This window comes from Nymphalis io, chromosome 26, assembly GCF_905147045.1.
Source record: "Nymphalis io chromosome 26, ilAglIoxx1.1, whole genome shotgun sequence".
Lineage (NCBI taxonomy): Eukaryota > Metazoa > Arthropoda > Insecta > Lepidoptera > Nymphalidae > Nymphalis > Nymphalis io.
In genome coordinates, this window is record NC_065913.1 from 2767967 (window position 1) to 2791923 (window position 23957).

General features: G+C 36.0%; 1 protein-coding gene across 4 annotated transcripts in view; it reads right to left on the reverse strand.

Moving 5' to 3' along the window:
- LOC126778434 (serine/threonine-protein kinase MARK2) overlaps positions 1–7208 on the reverse strand; it is a 132410-nt gene extending 125202 nt beyond the window's left edge. For 2 of the 4 annotated variants that reach the window (XM_050501962.1, XM_050501961.1), the window contains exon 1: positions 6998–7193. The gene's annotated coding sequence lies outside the window, so the exon portion shown is untranslated. Of the gene's footprint in view, positions 1–6976 lie in introns of all 4 variants that reach the window. The other 2 variants (XM_050501959.1, XM_050501960.1) reach the window with 2 other exon arrangements.
- Between the last annotated feature and the right edge of the window lie 16749 nt (positions 7209–23957).

The window sequence follows — 23957 nt, forward strand, 5'->3', positions numbered from 1 at the left end:
AACATTAATTCATTTAATTCATGACAGAATATAAAAACGAGAATGTTAATGCGATTTCTTATAATAGTAATTCCAAAATATTTTTATTATGGAACTGTTTTAGATGTTTCGTTTTTTTGATACTTAATAATAATAATATAATAATAATATCCTGGGACATTTTTCACACACGGCCATCTGATCCCAAATTAAGCTTGTACAAAGCTTGTGCTATTCCATACCAGACAACTGATATACTACATATACTACTTTTCTATTGTAAATACATAGTTATGTAGATAATTACACCCAGACTCAGGACAAACAGACATGTTCATGCACACAAATGTCTGTCCTGGGTGGGAATCGAACCCACAACCTTCGGCGTAGAAGGCAAGTATCTACCAACTACGCCAACCAGCTCGTCTAATGGACGTTAGAATATAATGGAAAGGATCAGGTACCAAAAGTGTCCAAGTCAAATTGTGCTAAACGATGCTAATTGAAGACTGTTACCGGTCTGAAAATGTGACACACGCCTGATTCACACGACCCACGCGTCCTCAAGAAATGTGTACACGTTGACCAAGTGAGATGTGATAATATCTTACAGAACATAACCGTTACAATAATTTTGTAAACTAAAAAGTATTTATATATATATCCTTATATTGTTTTAATAAAGTTTTATAAAGCCATAATAACAAGCGACATAGAATATAAACCATTATTAAATCAAATACTTACGAAGAGATTATATTTGATTTTATGAGGCTCATTGAACGAATTAAGTTATTTATGGAATTTATTGGAATATATTTAAGATGTCAAACTTTAATAACATTTTGAACATTTCTTATATGATATATCTATAGCATATAAATATAAATTGTTTTATTTATCGACGAAAACATATTTAAATACTAATTGTGACAAGGGAAACGTAACAATACATTCTAAAAGTATGACTTTTGCTGAGCTATTACATAGTAAATACACACAAAATACTTTTTTTGTAGACAAACTGTAGTTCAGTGATAAATTTAGAATTTATATTTTAAAAGTAAGAAGGTATTAAACATTATTTTTAAAAACATTAAAAACAAACTAGTACGCTAAAACGATTTATCGCGCTGAGTGTAATTTTTCATAAATAATTTTAACCTTCAACTTGCAGCTGAGAAAAATACCACCCACTATACCTTCCGTAAATAAAACGAAAGATCTAACTCAGAATAGTATTAACATCGTTGAGAAATAATTAATCACTCATAAAAACGTATTGAAAGATTTGTTAATAAAAGCGGTAAATTTTATCGTCCCCATTATATTGAACTAATTAGTATCTTTCTATAACATACTTTTATTTCATTTACATATTTTCTATTAAATTGATACACTAATTATATTATAATTATTTTATACACACAGTTAACTATATAAAAAATAAAGCCGAGATGACCCTGTGATAAGAACGCGTGAATCTTAACCGATGATCGTGGGTTCAAACCCGGGCAAGCACCACTGAATTTTCATGTGCTTAATTTGTGATTATAATTCATCTCGTGCTTTACGGTGAAGGAAAACATCGTGAGGAAACCTGCATGTGTCTAATTTCACTGAAGTTCCGCCACATGTGAATTCTACCAACCCGCATTGGAGCAGCGTGGTGGAATAAGCTCCAAACCTTCTCCTCAAAAAGAGGAGAGGAGGCCTTTAGCCCAGCAGTGGGACATTCACAGGCTGTTACGGTTACGGTTAACTATATAGGCGATACTTCTACGATACGACTTTAAATTCATTGAAAAAAAAACATTTCAGCTTATAAATTAGAATAGCGAAGAAATTGATTAAATCCTTGATATGACTGTTATAATAAATATGACGAAATATGACGTGGGGCACTTTGGGAAAGTTCAACGATACATTTACGGTTTAGGTAAATAACAAGATTAATATCACTTAAAATATTAATAATTAATTTAAAAGTTGAAAAAATAACCAGGAATAGTCAACAATAGCCATCGAAGCCTTTTGAAACCATTCCGATCGGCTTAGATGTAAATATGGAAACTTCCTTTATTATATTACAATTATTGAAATGCGTTAAACCTGTTTATAATTTATTCAATCCGTTGATTGAAGGATATGAAAACGCGTTGAATTTAATAGACCAGATGTCGATATAGTTGTGTCAACATATTATATATATATATCATAATAAATAAATACTGAAATAATATTATACATATTAATTCATTCGTAACAACTTTTTTTTCTAGTTGTCGGTATCAATTTAAAACTTATGTTTTTTTAAAACTCGATTTAAGCCTTGGTATTAGTAGATAACACTGGTGTAAAATATCTTATCATAAACCTAACATTGCGAACTGGCTTTGTTTTTTGTTTACTACTGAAATAAATTGTTGGGCTAAGCCTCCTTTCCTCTTGAGCATGGCGTAATAAGGGCCGAAACCTTCTCCGGTTTCGGCCCTTATTACGCCATGCTGCTCGACTGAAATAATAATGGTAGTAAATATGCAGAGGTCGTAAGTAATTGCACCCCACTAACACATACCTTAGCATCAGCGTCACTTGAATTTCAATTAAGACACGCGAGATAAATCTGTTATAATACACGTGTTTACATTCAAGTTGGTGTGGAAACGATACAAATATCACCTTGGGATTTTAATATTGATAGTACTATGAATTTGCGTTTTTAATTCATCTCGTGCTCGTAGGCGAAGGCAAACATCGCGACGAAACCTGCCACGTGTCACACGTATTGAAGCAACGTTGTGGAATAAGCTCCAAACCTTCTCCTCAAAAAAGGAGAGAAGGCCTCAGCGTAGCAGTGAATATTCACATGCTGTTACTATAAGCAAATATGTCAGAAAAACATTATTTTATAGTGTATCTTTCTTCAAGCTTTAAACAATAGCGACATTAAAGCTGCATTTATACATTAAAAATCACCATAAGCCATGCATAATATTACTAAAAAACATCTTATCCAAAGCATCGGTTGATTGAACACCCTCCATTCACATTTTCTAGTACACTCGATGGTATGGAAAGTATCATCTTTAATTCATCAACTCTTAATCGTAGTTTGATCTATAAATGACGATCAGGCGTTTTCAACTCGAGTCGTTAAATGGAAGAAAGTTATAGTACCTAGCTTTAGTTGCTTTTAATTAAGCTTAACGTTTATTATAGTACTAAATAATATATTTGGTTGTAACTATCCTAATAATTACACAGAATTTTCTATATGCGTTGCTTATCGTGCGGCACACAGTGTTGGTATTCAATATGGCGGACTGATGTACTTTATCGCACACCGTTTAGAATACATAACGAGATCCAATACCGATCATCCGCTTATGGAATCGCACCATAAGAAATATTTATGATACTGTACGTACGACGACTACTTAAGCCGTGATGGTTATGCTTTATTGCAATGGTTACTCTTCGTTGAAACAAACATGAACTTCTCACAAAAACAAAAAATTACGTGACATGGAATATGTTATCTCATAAGACCATTGAGAAGTAATCATTGTGAGACTTTCTTATCGAGGTAAATCGAACAATTTCACGAAGTGGGCGTAAACCGCAGACACCCGTTAGCATTAAAACAAACCGCATATTATAAATTGTCTACGGCTCTTTTGACCGAAGTCGTGTCTATTTAACGCGAACATTGTAACAAGTTATTAAAATTACGCTTACTTCTTCTAAATATAAAGCATATTTATAAATGTGTTATAAATTTCAAATTATTTCGTATCGTAGATCGTTGATTCTCAACCATATTTATTGGTACTTGATCGTCTAGCTCAAGCGACCAGCACTCTTTTAAAAGTATTTTTGCCCTCTGCCCATCGGCAATTTTCAATTCATGCATTATAAATGCGTGTGCACGTAACCTTTAAAAACGCTTTCCATGTTCAGCGTTCCACCACCACGGTCGGACGTGGCCATTTTTATATAGACAAAGCACTTTTTTCAGTCATAATGAAAACGCCGAGATCTCACCATTCAAAAGTCTAAGCCTTGACCTAAATGCTACATTTTTTACGTTCAAGATCATTTAACATTGAAAGAGTTTTAATTAAAACTTGATAAACTCAAGTTTTAATAAAAGAAAATACTTTATAGATACATATGTAGAAGACATTATGCGATAAACCATCTTATATAACACTTATTTATAACAAATACACGTGAATTTGAATAAGTAAATAAAAAGTTAAGCTAAGATAGACGTTAAACAATGTACAATTTGGTTAACGTCGATTATTTAAAATAATATATATATTTATATATATCAACGGCAAAGAGATCCGTCTTACCTAAGAAAGGGGAGGAGTTTACCCGTCTGTTTCCTTTTCATGATCGTGATGATGATTACAATCATACCAGCAATTTCACGAGTCGCATTTCGGGTCAGAGATTAAATGTGAACGATTGTAAAAACAATAAACTAACGATACTACCTGTTTTAAAATTTTAAATAAAAATAAAGGGTATACTGAATATAAATAATATTAATATTCACTTTACTGTTAAATCAATCGCTAAAATTAAAAAAAAATTAATGATTGATATTTCAAATCTAAGCTAAACTCTTTCTAAAACTAGAATCTAAGGCTAAATAATATTACAGATTTAACTTATCATAAGCTAGCAAAGTGCAAAAGAAGTTCATTCAGGTTAAAATATATAAATACTCGACCGAAACCTGTTGTTGCAACATACGAGTTTTGTCTCTTTCAAAACTGGATAGATCATACAAAAAAAATTTAAATTCAATGAGCAAAATTGTCTTCGTAAAAAATAAAACAAACTATTCTATCAACGGGAAAGTTAAAAAATATTATTTATTCCGGTAAGCTCATAAAAGCACTTTTGAATCGTCATAATTTACTGGTGGTAGGGCTTTGTGCAAGCTCGTCTGGGTAGGTACCACTCACTCATCAGATATTCTGCCGCAAAACAGCAATACTTGATATTGTTGTGTTCCGGTTTGAAGGGTGAGTGAGCCAGTGTAATTACAGGCACAAGGGACATAAAATCTTAGTTCCCAAGGTTGGTGGCGCATTGGCTATAAGCGATGGTTGACATTTCTTACAATGCCAACATGCCAAATGCCAATGTATAAAAAAATAATAATACTGTATACAATAAAAGTTAAAGCTACCACCGGTTCGAAATGTAGATTCTACCGACAAGATCAGACAAGAAAAGCAATAGTTATTCTTTTCCACCAATTTATATACGCAAACACATCTTGACTACGACACATATTAAAGGTATTATTAGTATTAAGTATTGCCATATAGATTTCTCCTCAAAAAAAAAAATTAACTTCTCCTCAAAAGGGAGAGGAGGCCTTAGCCCATCAGTGGGACATTAACAGGCTGTAACTGTTGATATAGATTTAGATTTTACAAATGTATGGAGGTATATATATATATTTTATAGAATAGGAAGGCGGACGAGCATATGGGCTCCCTGATGGTAAGTGGTCACCAACGCCCATAGACATTGACATTGTAAGAAATGTTAAGCATCGCTTACATCACCAATGCGCCACCAACCTTGGGAACTATGATGTTATGTCCCTTGTGACTGTAATTACACTGGCTCACTCGCCCTTCAAACCGGAACGCAACAATACCAAGTACTGCTGTTTTGCGGTAGAATATCTGATGAGTGGGTGGTACCTACCAGACGAGCTTACACAAAGCTCTACCACCAGATAGGTGTATGTTCTAATATGGTGCTAGGAAATAGATAGTGGCCGATTTATGTATTACTACTAAACATATTTTATACATTTCACTAACGAATGCGAGTTATTTTAAACATTAAATTTAGTTATTAATTACAAGAAATCCAATTTTACAGACGGAACGAATATTTCATAAAAAAAAACAATCGCCACACGAGAGTTTTAAAAGAGTACTTCATTTAGTTTTAACGATAACAATAATATTATTTATTTAATTTATTTTGTATGTTAAATATACTGACGCGTATAACATATCAGAGCGCAGCAGATTTTAAGCAAATGATAACAAAATTAACATATACCAATAAATTAAAACCGACCCGACCTTTACAATTTTTATAATTATGAAAAATCGTCGACAATTTATTATTCATTACATAATAAAAGAGGACTATTTAAAAAATATATATAATATTTATTTGCACCTTAAAATATCGTAAAAGAACGGTAGTCACTTGTTATAAGAATAATATAAGATAAAACTTCGGAAGTAATCCGAAGTGTTACGAATTTAATTTCAATAACGTCATAAGTAATAGAAATAAATAACAATTTCAAAGTACAATTTACGTTTCAAATTTTAATTCGTAAATGAAAATGAAAACATGAAACATGATGTTCAATTCAGCTGGAGTTCGTTCTTCGACGGGCGAAACTTTTCGTCGGCATCATTTAAAGAAACAAAAAGTCTTCGAACTCGAAAAGAAACGTTATTGGACTCTTTTTATTTTTAATCAAGTTTGGGAGTAGCCCTTCCCTTCAAAGGAAGCAGTCGGATTATTAAAAGTTAAAATATTATCAGATGTTTATTATTCTAGGAATAAATTTATTAAAAAAATTTTTTTGTATATATATTTAATTATAAATATCAACGAAAGCATCTAACAATAAACAAAGGAATATTTAAAAATATTCATTAAAAAGTAACACTTTATATTAATATACATTTTATATTAAAAAAAAAAGTTAATTAAGTTATTTAGAGTATTACTTCTTTTAATATAATATTACTTAATTAATATTAAATCTTAATGTTAAGTAAGGTAGGTACTGATATTGCATATTAGCAATATCTTTCAAATTAAAAATTACAGATAAAAAATTCATGTAATAATTTTTGTTGAATGCTATAATAATGTTAATACCAAAACCGGTCCGACTACGTAACAACAAAATAAATGCAATACAAACCGCGTAAACACAAACGCTTACAAATCGAACGCTATGTTTATGTCACAAGCACACCCTCACATTCAGTCTTTAAGAAGACTGTCGGAGAGCACAACACTTCAATCAGGCCAAAAGGGTTTGGCTGATGCAACAAACACAGCACAACACAAACTACTTATTCATCGAACACGTGTTCGATATTTAAATTTTGCCACAATCGCTGCGAACGTGCAGTACGTCGACGCCTCAGTACAAGACTGCCGTGCCGCTGCCGGCGCACCGTTGTACCAACGCGACGCCGACATACCGAATTCAACATCAACGTTGCCACGCCCATAATGTTTTGATTCTTGTACGCGTGCTACGAAATTCCTTATCCTGATTAGATTTTCGGCTGACTTCGAAATGTGGATCATTCGTTTAGGGTTAATTTCACACAGGCCTGCTGAAATTGCCCCCGGCTTCCCAATATTATCAAATCTATTACTCTTCCCTTGGTACCCGATCACGACTCACTAGTATAATATAGTTAGAAAGTTAAACATTATAAAATAAAAATATAAACCAAATTCCTCGTTGTAGATGCAGATGTTAAAACACTCCCCCTATCTAAACGTAAATAGTCAAAATAAACAATCAGGTACCTAATCAGACTGCATTCCACGTAATCCAATTGATCTCCAACAAGCAAACGTGTGCAATGTAAACGAACATGAGATTGAATTGTTAGATTTCATTCATCAACCATCGTGTAATCTCGATGAAATACATACGTTTCAAGTTTATGTTTATACGTTACGAATTACGAAAAGCTCTTTTAATTTAAGTTTCTAGAAGTATTTTTAATTATATCCTCTTATTCATATTTCATTTTAGAACACAAATAAGATTTCGCAGTAGAATTTACAGTATTTTAATAAAGTTAGCAGCAAAAATGTGTTTGTTTTTTTTTGGAATTTCGTCGGAATGAAATTCCGATGTATTCAGTGATCCTTTGTGTTCCATAATCCACTGATTGCATATCAATTAATGTATTCAGTATCATCTCCGGAGATGTAGAGAATTCATCTTTAACTTGCATTATGATAATTTTAATCACATATCAGTCTGTATTACATAAACATTAAATCATTTCTACCGTATTTTTTCTTTAGTCATTAATATGGCATAGATCGTTCTCCATACTTTGTTTAAACAGTATTAATTGTATGTTCAGTTCGAGTATGTCTATTTCATGATACTATGATACTGATACTATATCATGACGCATATTTGAGTATAATATATTAAAGTGTGTGTGTTCTTCACACGGCAAATAAAATATATCACACATATAAATCAGACGAAACGTTATGAAACCGTCTAAGTGATTGGTCCGAATGTCTGTGTTTACAGTTGAACAAGTAGTAGATTCTTAGTAAATCATACTAAGCATCTTAAGGAAATCACATTCATCGTTTTCTTTAAATATTTACTTAATAAATTTAAAATATGAAATAACATTGAACTAAAATTTAATTCCTTCTATGTACGATAAAAGTTTCAGAAATACATTAATAATCAACAAGATTGAATAATATAGGTATTTTTACTATTGAGAAGTAATAAATCTATCCGTGCAGTGACGGAGAAAGAATACATTTCACTGCCCCTCTCTTTCCCATGGGTGTCGTAAGAGGCGACTAAGGGATATCTGAGCGACCATCTGCTCACCTGGTGGTAGGATGCTAACATCCGCCTGGCTTGTTACCACCGTACGCATGGTGAAAAACTCGTGAAGTGGCTTGCAGCCGCGTTTCGAGGTCAGCCAGCGTACAGCCAGAGCCCGAGCGAGTATTGCCGCGATGGGTGTTGGTCCGGTTGGAGACGGCTGTTGAACCAATGCCGGGGGAAACTGTATTGACCTGCCGGTCAGGGAGACCCGAAGAAACGGCTGTTCCGCTGGCCGCCCGTGGCATAGTACAGGGGCCCGAGCGTGCCTAACCAGCTCGTGAGGCTGCCCCACCAGGCCACGCATAATCTCGGGGTGGACCGTCGTGCCGGTTGGTGACCGGTAGGTGGGGTCCCGGCGGCCACTTCCGGGGGGGTTCGGGGGCCCTTCCGTCCGGCGGGTCAGTGTATTTTTCCTTTTGGCAACCACTTGGGGAAACACGCCTCCACACTTTGCCCATCCCTATCGTGGCAATACATCGCTCGCTTCACGTCTCTTTTCCATTTAATTTCTCCCAAATGGCGCAACAAAAAAGAAATAACGGTCGTACAGCGGTGCTCACCCCCACCATACCCTCGCTGTTTGAGGTCGAGTTCTCTAACATCCGAGGACTCCACACTAACCTCAACGCTGTCCACCACCATCTCGAGACAGCACGGCCAGCAATGTTGTTTCTCACGGAGACACAAATACTCCGTCCTGCCGATACCAGCTACCATAATTATCCCGGCTACACGCTTGAAGAATCCTTCAAAGCGAAAGCCGGAGTATGCTTGTTCGTCAGGACGGATGTTTGCTGTCACCGACTGCGCTGCTTGGAGGACCCCTCCTTCTCCATGTTGGTGGTACGTGTGGACCTGGTTCGTCAGAGCCGAGTCTACGTGTGCCTCTACAGATCCCACAATGGTGACTTGGAGACAAGCCGACTATTTGACCATCTTAGTCGGGTGGCAGATGCTGCGCAAGAGCAATTTCCTAACGCGGAATTGGTGTTTTTGGGGGACTTTAATGCTCACCACGAATCCTGGTTGAAATCCCTCAAAACTGACCATGCTGGAAGGACTGCTCATGCTTTTGCTCTTACACATGACTTGACCCAACTGGTTGATCAGCCCACCAGGATCCCAGACATTGATGGGCAAGCACCTTCTCTACTGGACCTTCTGCTGACTTCTCACCCGGTGGAATATCAGGTTGTGGTTCAGGCTCCTCTTGGCTCTTCGGATCACAGCCTTATTTCTACCAGAGTGCCACAGGCCAAGCTGCCGCCACTAGCGGTATGCAAACGTCGCGTTTGGCACTATAAGTCGGCGGATTGGGACGGTATGCGCGATTACTATGCGTCGGTCCCTTGGAAGGAACGTTGCTTCAGTGGGAATGACCCGACAGCTAGTGCCGCTGCTGTTGCTGGCGAGATCATGCTGGGAATGGAATACTACATTCCTAGCTCAGATCTCGTCAGTAGGAGTACGCGTAACCGTTGGTTCACTCGTGAATGTGCCGATGCTGTGTCAGCTAAGCAGGCGGCATATCGCAAGTGGATCAACGGCTGCATTAGCGGGGCATCTAACATTGACTCACTGAAAGCAAACTATAATAAAAATTCCAAGTCCTGTAGAAAGGCATACACGAGAGCGGATGCACAGCGCATTGTACAGATTGGTCATGACCTTGTTTCGCATCCTAGGGGCTCCCGTAGCTTCTGGCGTCTGACCAAGTCTGTGCAAAACAATTTCTGCCAACCTTCGCTGCCACCGCTCAGAAATCCGGACGGATCGCTAGCTCACAGTCCGCAAGAGCAAGCTGATCTCCTGGCTAAACTCTTTGCCGACAATTCCGTCATCGATGATTGTAGTGCACTGCCACCTACAATACCTGCATGTGGCCATACGATGCCTGACATTAAAATCAGGCAACGTGATGTGCGTGCGGAGCTGCAATCACTTGATGTACGGAAAGCTAGCGGTCCCGATGGAATACCAGCCATAGTGCTGAAGAAGTGCGCAGCGGAGCTGTCTCCTGTGTTAACGCGCCTGTTCCAACTTTCTCTCTCTTCGGGAAGTGTGCCGGAGGCTTGGAGAAGAGCTAATGTGCAAGCGGTTCCCAAAAAAGGGGATCGGTCTGACCCGGCAAATTATCGGCCAATAGCTATCACCTCAGTACTTTGTAAGGTGATGGAACGGATTTTAAACAACCAACTGATCCATTACCTAGAAGATCACTGTCTAATTAATGATCGTCAGTACGGTTTTCGACCAAAACGGTCCACAGGTGATCTTCTAGCATACGTAACACACCTCTGGGGTGAAGCTATCGACAAGCATGGAGAATCGTTGGCTGTCAGCCTCGATATCTCCAAGGCTTTCGACAGGGTCTGGCACAGAAGTCTTCTCTCCAAGCTACCGGCATATGGTCTGCCTGCTCAGCTATGCACCTGGATTGCCAGCTTCCTACACAAGCGTAGCCTTCGTGTTTTAGTAGATGGTTGCGCTTCACAATTCTATGTAGTGAATGCTGGGGTCCCCCAGGGATCTGTGCTATCTCCCACACTCTTTCTTTTGCATATCAATGATATGCTCTCCCTTGGGAACATACATTGCTATGCAGATGATAGTACAGTGCATGGTGGATACCACGGACGCGCAGTGGCTGGGCGGGCGGAAACTGAGGAGAGGCGGGAGAATCTTGTCATTGAACTCGATAGGACGTTAGAGCTCATCGCCAAATGGGGCTCTGATAATCTTGTTGAGTTTAATGCCAAGAAAACACAGGTATGCGCTCTCACGGCGAAAAAGTCAACATTTTCCCCTCTTCCCTCCCTCTGTGGTACTCCGCTGGTGATGCAAAGCAAAATCGCCATGCTGGGGATTGACGTTCGCTGCGACCTTAGTCCAAGGGATTACATCGAGGCTGTTATAAAAACAGCTTCACGGAAACTCGGAGTTCTGAACAAGGTGCGGCGCTTTTTCACGCCACAACAACTGTGCCTGCTGTACAAAACACAGGTACGGTCTTGCGTGGAATATTGCTCGCACCTTTGGGATGGCTCCGCTAAGTACCTACTTGAGGCCTTGGACCGGTTGCAGCGACGTGCCGTACGCATTATTGGCGACGTAAAGGTCACAAACACCCTTGAACCTTTACAATTGCGTCGTGAGATAGCAGCACTGAGCGCTTTCTATCGACTGTATCACGGCGAGTGCTCTGAGGAATTATTCTCTCTAATTCCTGCTTCCCCCTTCCTTCTTAAGTCCACGCGGGCTGGTTCTCGATGTCACCGCCTAACTGTGACATCAATTCCATCGCGAACAAAGAAATTTGGCAACTCCTTTCTTTGTCGCACTTCCAAAAAATGGAATTCCTTACCAGCTCACGTATTCCCCTCCTCTTACAACCCGGGTTCCTTCAAACGAGGCGTGAAGAGGCATCTTGCGGGCCGGCAAGGCGAAGGCGGCTAGTGCAGAACGTTTTTCCCGTCTGTACTGACCGTCGTCGCGTTTGGACTCTACTACCACTTACCATCAGGTGGAGTAGAGTCATTTGCCCTCCCGGCGATAAAAAAAAAAAAAAAAAAAAAAAAAAAAAAAAAAAAAAAAAAAAAAAAATTGTTTCCTTATTTTCTAGGAACAATCCGCCCTCAACCTGGTGCCAGGTTAAAAACAAAAACAAAACACCTCTTTGAGCCATAAACAGCACCATTTCAAATTTTCCTTTTCCGTCTGGCATAAAAGGGGCAAAAAAATGGAAAAAGCTCCCATAAATAATGTCGGCTGACTTACTCAACAGTCGGACATGTTTTATCTAGTGGTACAGTTGAATTTTTCTCTTACCAACATAGAATTTTTAGAATTGTAAATTATTAAACAACTCCGTTGTGATCTAGGAGTTACGTCTATGAAAAATATGTCTAATTAAACTAAACTCATATCAGTTTATAGGGTTCTGTACATAGGGTGGTGCCCTACTACTAACTTCACGTCGTCTATCTATCTGTCACAGGATTTTATCTCTAAAATCGTAACAGCGGATCAATGATAATTTTTGAAACAATGATCAGTATCATCACAAAATCCAATTAAATACAATTAATTTTTACGAACTTTAACATTATTACATAAAATCATATAAATACACAACTTTTCTCCATCTATATCTATCTAGCAATAGTTTTTTGGTTTTATTTTGACATCGAATAAATCAAAATCAATTTTATTAAAGTAAAGGACTATTTTAAGCAATTTTGAATAGTCCTATGACACAGGATTAAGTACAACGATACGATACGTTACGATAAATGTAAATGGATCCAGAAATTAAAACCGAGTGATATAATAAAGTTAAATAAGTTTAAATTTAGCCGCTGTCAGACACAATGCACTCGAGCGCTAACAATATACGTTGCAACTTTAACCGAAGTTTAGAACAGGCTATATTCATTTGTTCAGCTATTTTAAATCCAATGAATATTAACAAGTATACGTTGGCTTATGTTCTGTGCATATTATAATTATACCATATAAATTATTTTAAGTACTATTTTTAATTGATAAGCAGATGAGCAGAGAAGTAAGTGTATAGACCACCTGACGATACATTATGGTCGCTTTAATAAGTAGATGTTTAAACTTAATGTTACCAAAACATAGCTAATTCAAATACAAATTGCTTCACCTAATATAGAAAAGTATTACACTTAATAAATTATAAACAAAGTAAAAACTAGCATCGTTTTGGAAAAGAAAATACCAAAGTCAGAGAGAACTATTTTTAAACTTTGCAATTTTTAATATCGATATTATAAGAGGCAAATAACCCAAGAGGCGCTAGTTTCACACCCAAGCCAAGGTATGTAGAAAGACATACACGAGAGCGGATGCACAGCGCATTGTACAGATTGGTCATGACCTTGTTTCGCATCCTAGGGGCTCCCGTAGCTTCTGGCGTCTGACCAAGTCTGTGCAAAACAATTTCTGCCAACCTTCGCTGCCACCGTTCAGAAATCCGGACGGATCGCTAGCTCACAGTCCGCGAGAGCAAGCTGATCTCCTGGCTAAACTCTTTGCCGACAATTCCGTCATCGATGATTGTAGGGCGCTGCCACCTACAATACCTTCATGTGGCCATACGATGCCTGACATCAAAATCAGGCAACGTGATGTGCGTGCGGAGTTGCAATCTTGATACTTGATGTACGGAAAGCTAGCGGTCCCGATGGAATACCAGCCATAGTGCTGAAAAAGTGCGCAGCGGAGCTGTCTCCTGTGTTAACGCGCCTGTTCCAACTTTCTCTCTCTTCGGGATGTGTGCCAGAGGCTTGGAGAAGAGCTAATGTGCAAGCGGTTCCCAAAAAAGGGGATTGGTCTGACCCGGCAAATTATCGGCCAATAGCTATCACCTCAGTACTTTGTAAGGTGATGGAACGATCCATTACCTAGAAGATCACTGTGTAATTAATGATCGTCAGTACGGGTTTCGACCAAAACGGTCCACAGGTGATCTTCTAGCGTACGTAACGCACCTCTGGGGTGAAGCTATCGACAAGCATGGAGAATCGTTGGCTGTCAGCCTCGATATCTCCAAGGATTTCGACAGGGTCTGGCACAGAAGTTTTCTCTCCAAGCTGCTGGCATATGGTCTGCCTGCTCAGCTATGCACTTGGATTGCCAGCTTCCTACACAAGCGTAGCCTTCGTGTTTTTGTTGATGGTTGCGCTTCACAATTTTATGTAGTGAATGCTGGGGTCCCCCAGGGATCTGTGCTATCTCCCACACTCTTTCTTTTGCATATCAATGTTATGCTGTCTCTTGGGAACATACATTGCTATGCAGACGATAGTACAGTGCATGGTGGATACCACGGACGCGCAGTGGCTGGGCGAGCGGAAATTGAGAAGAGGCGGAAGGATCTTGTCATTGAGCTCGATAGGACGTTAGAGCTCATCGCCAAATGGGGCTCTGATAATCTTGTTGAGTTTATTGCAAAGAAAACACAGGTATGCGCTCTCACGGCGAAAAAGTCAACATTTTCCCCTCTTCCCTCCCTCTGTGGTACTCCGCTGGTGATGTAAAGCAAAATCGCCATGCTGGGGATTGACGTTCGCTGCGACCTTAGTCCAAGAGATTACATCGAGGCTGTTATAAAAACAGCTTCACGGAAACTCGGAGTTCTGAACAAGGTGCGGCGTTTTTTCACGCCACAACAACTGTGCCTGCTGTACAAAACACAGGTACGCTCTTGCGTGGAATATTGCTCGCACCTTTGGGATGGCTCCGCTAAGTACCTGCTGGAGGCTTTGCACCGGTTGCAGCGACGTGCCGTACGCATTATTGGCGACGTAAAGGTCACTAACACCCTTGAACCTTTACAATTGCGTCGTGAGATAGCAGCACTGAGCGCTTTCTATCGACTGTATCACAGCGGGTGCTCTGAGGAATTATTCTCTCTAATTCCTGCTTCCCCCTTCCTTCTTAAGTCCACGCGAGCTGCTTCTCGATGTCACCGCCTAACTGTGACATCAATTCCATCGCGAACAAAGAAATTTGGCAACTCCTTTTTTTGTCGCATTTCCAAAAAATGGAATTCCTTACCAGCTCACGTGTTCCCCTCCTCTTACAACCCGGGTTCCTTCAAACGAGGCGTGAAGAGGCATCTTGCGGGCCGGCAAGGCGAAGGCGGCTAGTGCAGAACGTTTTTCCCGTCTGTACTGGCCGTCGTCGCGTTTGGACTCTACTACCACTTACCATCAGGTGGAGTAGAGTCATTTGCCCTCACGGCGAATATATATAAAAAAAAAATAAAAAAAAAATAAAAATGTAGTACCCAGGTACTCGAGGTAGGTGTATAGTAACATTTTCCAAACAATACATACATAAACACATTTTATATTAATTCAGTAACAGACAGTTATGACACAACAGCTACTCCTTTCCTCGCTCCTGGGGCTCTCAAGACGTCGAATAACAAGAGCACCAAGTATGCGCTACTTCTTTATGTCAATGTTATATATATATTAATATAAAGAAGTACGAATCACTCCAGTCGGATATTTTTATATTTATTAATTATATTAAATACATCAATTGTGAAACGATACTGTTTTTTGTTGCGACACGCGTGTTAATTTAATAAATTAATTATACACAATGTATCGTTCAATTCTGTGTTAAAAAAATAAATTGTGGATTTAAAATGTTTTATGAATGTATTTTATAAATAAAAGGAAAAACATTAAACTGCGCTACGTTTCACTGATGGTTTACGTAAGTGTTAGGCAATGAAAAATAATACTTACATAATTATATTGTATATAATTGACTCAAATAAAATACCTTTTTTATCAGAATGTCCATATGGGTGAGTTGTAAATTTCTTTAAATGTTTCTATTCAGAATTAGAAGATAAATTCCTTTTATTAAACATTAACCATAGCCTTCGTATTATATATAATAAATATTTGAACGGTGTAAAAAGTGAAACAGTAAGAGATTTATTTATATATGTATATACAATTGTTAATATATTTTTATTATACTTAAAAAAGTTTAATCAATATTTATAAATACAAATAAAAAATATGCATATTATGAATGCAATGCTATATACACTGCAGGACTAACTAATCAAATACATAGTATATTTAATTATAACCAATGAAAACAACGTAAGTGCCTAAAAACGTATACTCGATAACGTACCTTAAAGTGAAATAGGAAACAGGCCTAATAGACACAATCAAGCAGTCGCATCGCTCACATCCCCAAACAATCCACTGAATCAGCAATCAACTAATAAAAAATCCGCGTACCAATTCAAACGGGCGTCGAACCGAACTATTGGCGAGGGTTCGCTAATTGGAAGTTCGATTCACGCCGCGGGTAAACGTCTGCATCCTCTGTGCTGTTTCACTAACCGTTCGATATCAGTTTAGTAATTTTGCAGAAAAAAAAAGATACCGTTACGTAATCAATGTTTCGTTTCGGGTAATTAATGTGGCATTTTTCCATATCGAAGTCACGTTCGGAAGCAATGAAACCTTCTTTTTTTTTTTATTAGGATCTCCAACATGGAATACATATCACGAACCTACAATAAAAATATTAACAATTGAAGATGTGTACAGCATCTTTAATAAATAACTAAGTAACAGCTGATATTAAAAAATCTAAAGTTTAACTAAAATTAAATAAAGTAGATTTAATGAAATATGATGTGATTAATTAAAAAAATATTTTGTATTGAACAATATATCCATGTTCAAAACCTATGAGTTCTATGTAGAAAATAATGTCATTATCAACACTAACGTGCAAACATGTATTAATTGAAAGCAATTAATACTTTAACGAAAGTAAATTTAAAAAAAAACAATCGTTCAACAATATAAAAGATAAACAAAATATAATAGTCAGAATTTTATAAAAACAAATAGTCGTAAGGCATTATTAATCAAATTATTACATATCAACCTTCACTACGAATGTGTGTCATAATCATAAACGAGATTCTCTTTGTTACATTAAATAAAAACAAAGTCTTTGTGACAAAATGTGAGTCAGGTACAATATCTTATATAAATATATTTTACCTTTAACGTAAACACACGCAGCCCAGCTTCATAATGAGAGGGATCAATGTTAATCCATTATCGCACTTCCACTGTTTAACACGGATTAAAAATTCCCTCGTAATTATGGCGTCCTTAAATATTACATTCAGTAATCCTTATTTCAAAGCGATCAAAATTGGGATAGTAATTGAATAAGAAAATATGATTAGATGAAGCGAGTTTTGGGGATTGCTGGATTAATGTATTCGTTTAAAGAAGTAAAGTTTATTCTTTTTTTTTTATAGATTAAGAATAACAAGGCGGACGAGCATATATGCCACCTGATGGTAAGTGGTCATTGGCATTGTAAAAAATGTCAACCATCGCTTAAATAGCCAATGCGCCACCAACCTTGGGAACTAAGATTTTATGTCCCTTGTGCCTGTAATTACACTGGCGCACTCATTCTTCAAACCGGAACACAACAATAACAAGTACTGCTGTTTTGCGGTCGAATATCTGATGAGTGGGTGGTACCTACCCAGACGAGCTTGCACAAAGCTCTACCACCAGTAAAACTGATACAATAAATATTTTGTTAATATTGATTTCGCTACATGTACAAATCTATCCGTAAAAAAATTAATAAGAAATGCAATAATTTGTAAATTGTAGTTAATAATGCGTGAATCTTAACCGATGAACGTGGGTTCAAACCCGGGCAAGCACCTCTGAATTTTCATGTGCTTAATTTCTATTTATAATTCATCTCGTGCTTTTCGGTGAAGGAAAACATCGTGAGGAAACCTGCATGTGTCTAATTTCCTCGAAATTCTGCCACATGTGTATTCCACCAACCCGCATTGGAGCAGCGTGGTGGAATAAGCTCCAAACCTTCTTCTCAAATAGGGAGAGGAGGCCTCAGCCCAGCAGTGGGACATTTACAGGCCGTTACTTACTTTACTTTTTTTTAGTTAATTATTGTATAGGAATCGTGAATTATTATCAAATTCATTTCATAATTTAATAATTGTTTATTATTTAATTGAATCTGTCGTGTGTATGATTACTTTTAAGTAACTGATTATATAACTTGACATTTATTTTTCCTAATGCTTGTATTGTTATTAATTTTAAAATACTTTTTTATTAATGTGTGCTTTTTGTAATGTATTGTCTATTATTGGAAACTTTATCGGTTTATTTATTTATTGTATTAATTTAACTTATTGTGTTATTATACTGTTTATTTCCCGATATATAACTAAATAAATAATTAAATGTTAAACGTTAGACTTTGTGCTGGTATGGCTGGTAGGGGGTATCATTTACTACCACACAGCAATAATTACATGTTTATTCAGGTTTGTATGATGACTGAGCCAGTGTAATTACAGGCACAAGGGGCAACACATCTTAGATCCCGTAGGTGGCGCTAGGTTCATTGTCCTTGTAAGAAATACTTTATATTTCTTACAGTATCTCGGGCAAAGGTTACCACTTCCCATCATGTAAAATTAATATATAAACAATAAATAGGATTATAGCAATAAACATTGCATTAGTGATGTGTTTACATAACAGCAGTTTTTCTATCTATCTTGTGATATAACTAACATTTTCCATATTGTCCATCTCGATATCAACGTTCAAGAGTAGCGTCCGATCGTACATCCTCAATCGACCTCAGTTGCGCTAGTGAATAATTGGGACTGTCCGGCGATTGGCCTTGACGATCTTGTTTACAGATATTTACTAAATAAAACTTGCAAATAAAAAAAAAACGTAAAAATATAAGATAGATTAGATAACCGAATCAATATTTGCTAATAATCAAAACTCTTTTAATATTCGAATAAAATATAGCAAAATTCCATTTGTATGTGATCCTTTTTAAGTCGTTCGTTTCAGAAACATCTCCAAATTCATAACGTTATTCTTAAGAATTAGCTGTCAGTGAATTTATTAATGAATTATTTATTATATTGTATACATGTATCAATAAATGATTTCAATGTAGAAAATTGCATTGGATGCGATTTATTATGGTTTAAATAATTTTTTTACATAATATAATTTAAAATATCTGTAATTCAAATAACAGAGTATACATCAAGATAAAGTATGATATTTTCGCCAATTTTTGCTATGTAAAGCCGTCAAATATTTTCATCAGATTTTTAATCGTCACATTAGTAAAGTTTGAGACAAAAGTGCACCAGACAGCTTGCAACTCATCCACGTATTGAGATTCTGGCCACAAGCAACCTTTCAAATAAGAATTTGTCTGGCAACTATAAACGACCGATTTGAATAAAACATCAAAACGTGATAAGAATGGAATCTACGTATATGAATCCTGTTATAAAATTTATCTTTGACAACATTTCATTCAAACATATTTTTTTAATGAAATTAATCTGAGTTTTAATCTAAAAGCAAACTATTTACTTGAAATTAATTTAAATAATCTTATTAAAGTAAAACGTACCATTAAATAGCATCGTTGGAATGTACGAGTACAATTTTTCAGACGATTCAACACAACAGGCGATCAAATAAATTGTAAATTAAAATTTGTTCAAATGAAAGCAATAACGGTCTCTGCAGGACTACCGAATGTATAAATGTTCTACATATTATCGAAAGCGAAAACTTCTACTCAAGAAACATTACAAACATTTCCGAGCTTAACACAATCACAATACTGAATATAAACAAACCTTGCAAATATGTTAACAGAACTTGAATTTAAATCGTGAACATGGCAATTTGGTTTGAAGTAATTCAGGTCTGATGAATGAGTGAGCTGACTACAGACAAAAAACCCAAACAATTTGTTTTATACAATAACACTGTAATGACTATGCAAGGAATATTTTTCAATGTTAGTTATAGCACAAAAACGATACACTAAATATAGCTAAAAGCCGAAGTTCGTTCATAACATTAATTCACTATCCGACGACAGTGAGTAAATTTCCAGACATCCTAAGGTAAATATATTTATCTGAACGACAAATACGATACGTTTCGCTTGGCACAGACGTTTCCATTACCCGTACCTTCTTGCTCTCTGAATTTGAGCTTACAATTCTCATTACTATCAACTCACCGATGTGTGCGTTTTATAGAAATTATTACAAATATCACATTTAAAAAAAAAATTCAAAGGAGCAGATAAATATATATAATTCAATACCTATAAATATTAGAAGATTACGAATACGAAAAAAAAAAACACAAATCAAATTACATAGGTTTAATATATAACTATTTCAGTATATTGTATTTTATGAAACGGACGCGTCATATCGATCAAATGAATGTATATTCAAACAAATTCATTACATTATCTTTAAATCAAGTACAGTTAAGAAAAATCTATTTTCACCGATTTCTAATAAACAGAAGTGTAATTGTTTTATTACATACAATAAGACCCTAGCGTTACGTTACTTCGCATCAATCTAGCTTCAAGGTTAAGACAAGCGTGCAATCTAAGAATAGACAAGGGGATCAGAATTGAAAGATCATTACAGGTACTGACACCACGTTAACAGCATCCGTCTTGATACTCACCTAACCGAGCTTGATACTTGCAATGTATATAATTATAAATGATGAACTAAATTTATGTTTCCTTTAATAAAAACTACGTCGGACTTTTTGTCTGTACTTTATCATTTCGGTCATATTGTACGACATAATTCCATGAAAACCGTTCACAACGAACGTATTTGTCTGTTTAGATCTCTCTTTAGAACTCTCTCTCTACTCGACAATTTTAAATATATAGTATGGATACATAAGATTTGATTCATTCACGTCCCAAAATATTTAAAGATATTATTAGAAACAATTTAGTTGACGGATAGAATAAGGCAATGTTGTCCAATCTGTAATATCTATTACGTATTTATTTATATAATAACTAGCAACGACATCAAAAGAACAAACCAATATAAATCAGAATGACTCTACTCCAATATATGAATAGGAAACTACTCCATATTCCCGTCTCATACAATTAAAATGTCAGTCAATGAACCCGAAAAGCTAGGGTTGATCCTGATCCCAGGACATCTTTTAGAACGACAATATTACAATGCAGATTTCGTTATGCAATGTTGCTACAACTTGACATAATTCTGGTTTCATCTTTTTTTAAAGAATCACATTCGTCAATTTTTATTTATTTTAGTTAAATAAAAGGTTTAGCGACATTTTTTACTATTAAACAACAAAACGCAATTGTTATTAATATAATCATTGTACACCATTACAGAGTGCTTAGTTCTAATAAACATTACTTTTTATGTAAATAGTCAGTTTTATATGCATATCTCAACAATTCAAATGTCTTGCGATGAAACAGACACTTCTATAAGTGGTGCATATATATTAATTATTGCTTAATGTAATCACGAGTCTTACATAACTAGGGAAATAATAACGTATGTTCAATCCAAGGATTAAAATTTCATCAAGTGTATAGTTTTTATTTTTGTAAAATAGGAAGGCGGACGGGCGAATAGGCCGCCTGATAGTAGACCTTCGCCCATAAACATTGGCTCTGTAAGTAATATTAACCAATTCTTACATCGTTAATACGCCACCAATCTTTGTAACAAAAATTTAAAGTTTCTTGTACCTGTTGTTACATTGACTCACGCACCCCACAAACCGAAACACAACAATAATTAGTATTGCTGTTTGGCGGTATAATATGTGACGAGTAGGTGGTGACAGATTTTTTTGTGCTGAATAATATTTTTTTATTATTTACAATATCATTAGCAAAACAATAAGAGGCCCAGTATTGTCATGTCACCTTGACACAATCGTCGATCTACTCCCGCGCAATCATCCAATTGGCGGTACGGGACAAAATGGCCGCCTGCGTTGACAGTTGTAGTAATGGATGCAAAAAAGGCATTTCGCGCCTAAGGTAATATCATGTTAAATTAAAATTCACTTCATAAATTAAAAATATAATATTACGCCAACATTTATTGGTATCATATTATAGTATCGATCAATTTTCCTTAATTATATAATTCATTTAATACGTAATCAAACTATATTAAAATAATCTATAAATATCTGTCTTACAAGTCGATCATCGTTTGAGGTGTGCAATAAAACCTATCACTCAAAATGGACATTTATGAATATTTAATTTGCCTCTTATTTCTTAAACGGAGGACAACTTAACTATCTTTAATATTACAAAAAACCAACACAAATGTAAAAGAGTATACCTCATAATACTTATGTATATTCGTATAAGCTCTTTTTAACATTAAAAGAAAGTCATTGTGTAATAAATTGATAATATTAAACAAAACGAACCAAACATGGATAACATCATTATGTCAACTTACAAGATAGTACAGGAAACTGGTAAACATTCGTATCAACTGAACAATAAATATTACATTTCTACATAAGATAAAACTGAATCAACAACAGTGTACAGTCTCGTACGTGGCTCAGAGCGCCATCTATTATTCAATAGCGGAACCTTTTCGAAACTACTGGCGGAGTAATGTAACAACTTATAGGTTCGCGTCGAGGTATAAACATTTTACGCTTATGATCGTTGGGGGCGCAGTTGCATTAGGTAATTGGGTAAGTGGAATGAAATCAAATATCTCTTATTTTTATATCAAATATAAAAAATGATACAAATATCAGAGCAATATCTTTAATGCTATTAAAATTTTGTAAAGAAAAAAAGACAAGCGATTTAATTAATAAACTTTTCAAGAGGCGACTGTGGTATTTTTATTCCATGAGTTTTGTTACCATTTAGTCTTGTAAATTATTAAACTCAAGAAGTTCAAACCTGCCTATAAGCCGGAGAGTAAATAACAAATTTAAGTGAATAACTTAACTGTAATAGTAAAATGCTGTACTATTTTCTGTGCAATTAAACAAAAAAATCATTTACAAATCCGACAAGCAATTCATCAAGAAGTTCTCTCAGGGTGATTATTTGGACCCATTTTTTTAAATCAATGCGTAATGACGGTAATGTTAATATTAAAATATTCACCATAGCAAAATTGAACTTTAAACATATTCTATAACGCACAATAATTCTCAATGCGTCTGAACGCGAAACGCACGGGGAACAATACAGACACGTTACTATATCCAATTTCACAGTCGAATGCAAAACATGCGCTTGCGATCGCATCGGCTGATAAAACGTATGCTATTACGGCACACGACACCCAATAACGTGATGAATGAAAAGATCATTCACCCTTGAGTTCTAACGTACATAATATATACTAAACAAATGTACTGCAATAAATTAAGTTAATTAGTATTACTTTTGATAAATAAAAGGTTGAATGATAAGTTTACATAACAATGCGTTTAGAACTTCATATAAATAATTGAAATAAATTTAAAACAAAGTGAAGTAATATAACAACGCAACTATTAATTGGACGCGTAGAACCATAACATGCGTACACGCACATTCTAGTACTAAATATTTATTATTGATAGCGTTATTTATCTTTGCCAGTAAGAAGTGAAACATATTATATATTGAGCAATGGACAACCACCGCCAAGTAATTTGTCCGCACCTGTGTAATTTTCAAATTCTTAGGACCAAATGACATTCCGCTAGACTATCAAACGGTGCGCGGGCGCCGGTGAGGTGACGTCACCGCGGAAGCTAAGGACGTGTTCGGAGGTGACTAACCCGTCTATTGTCCAAGTTGT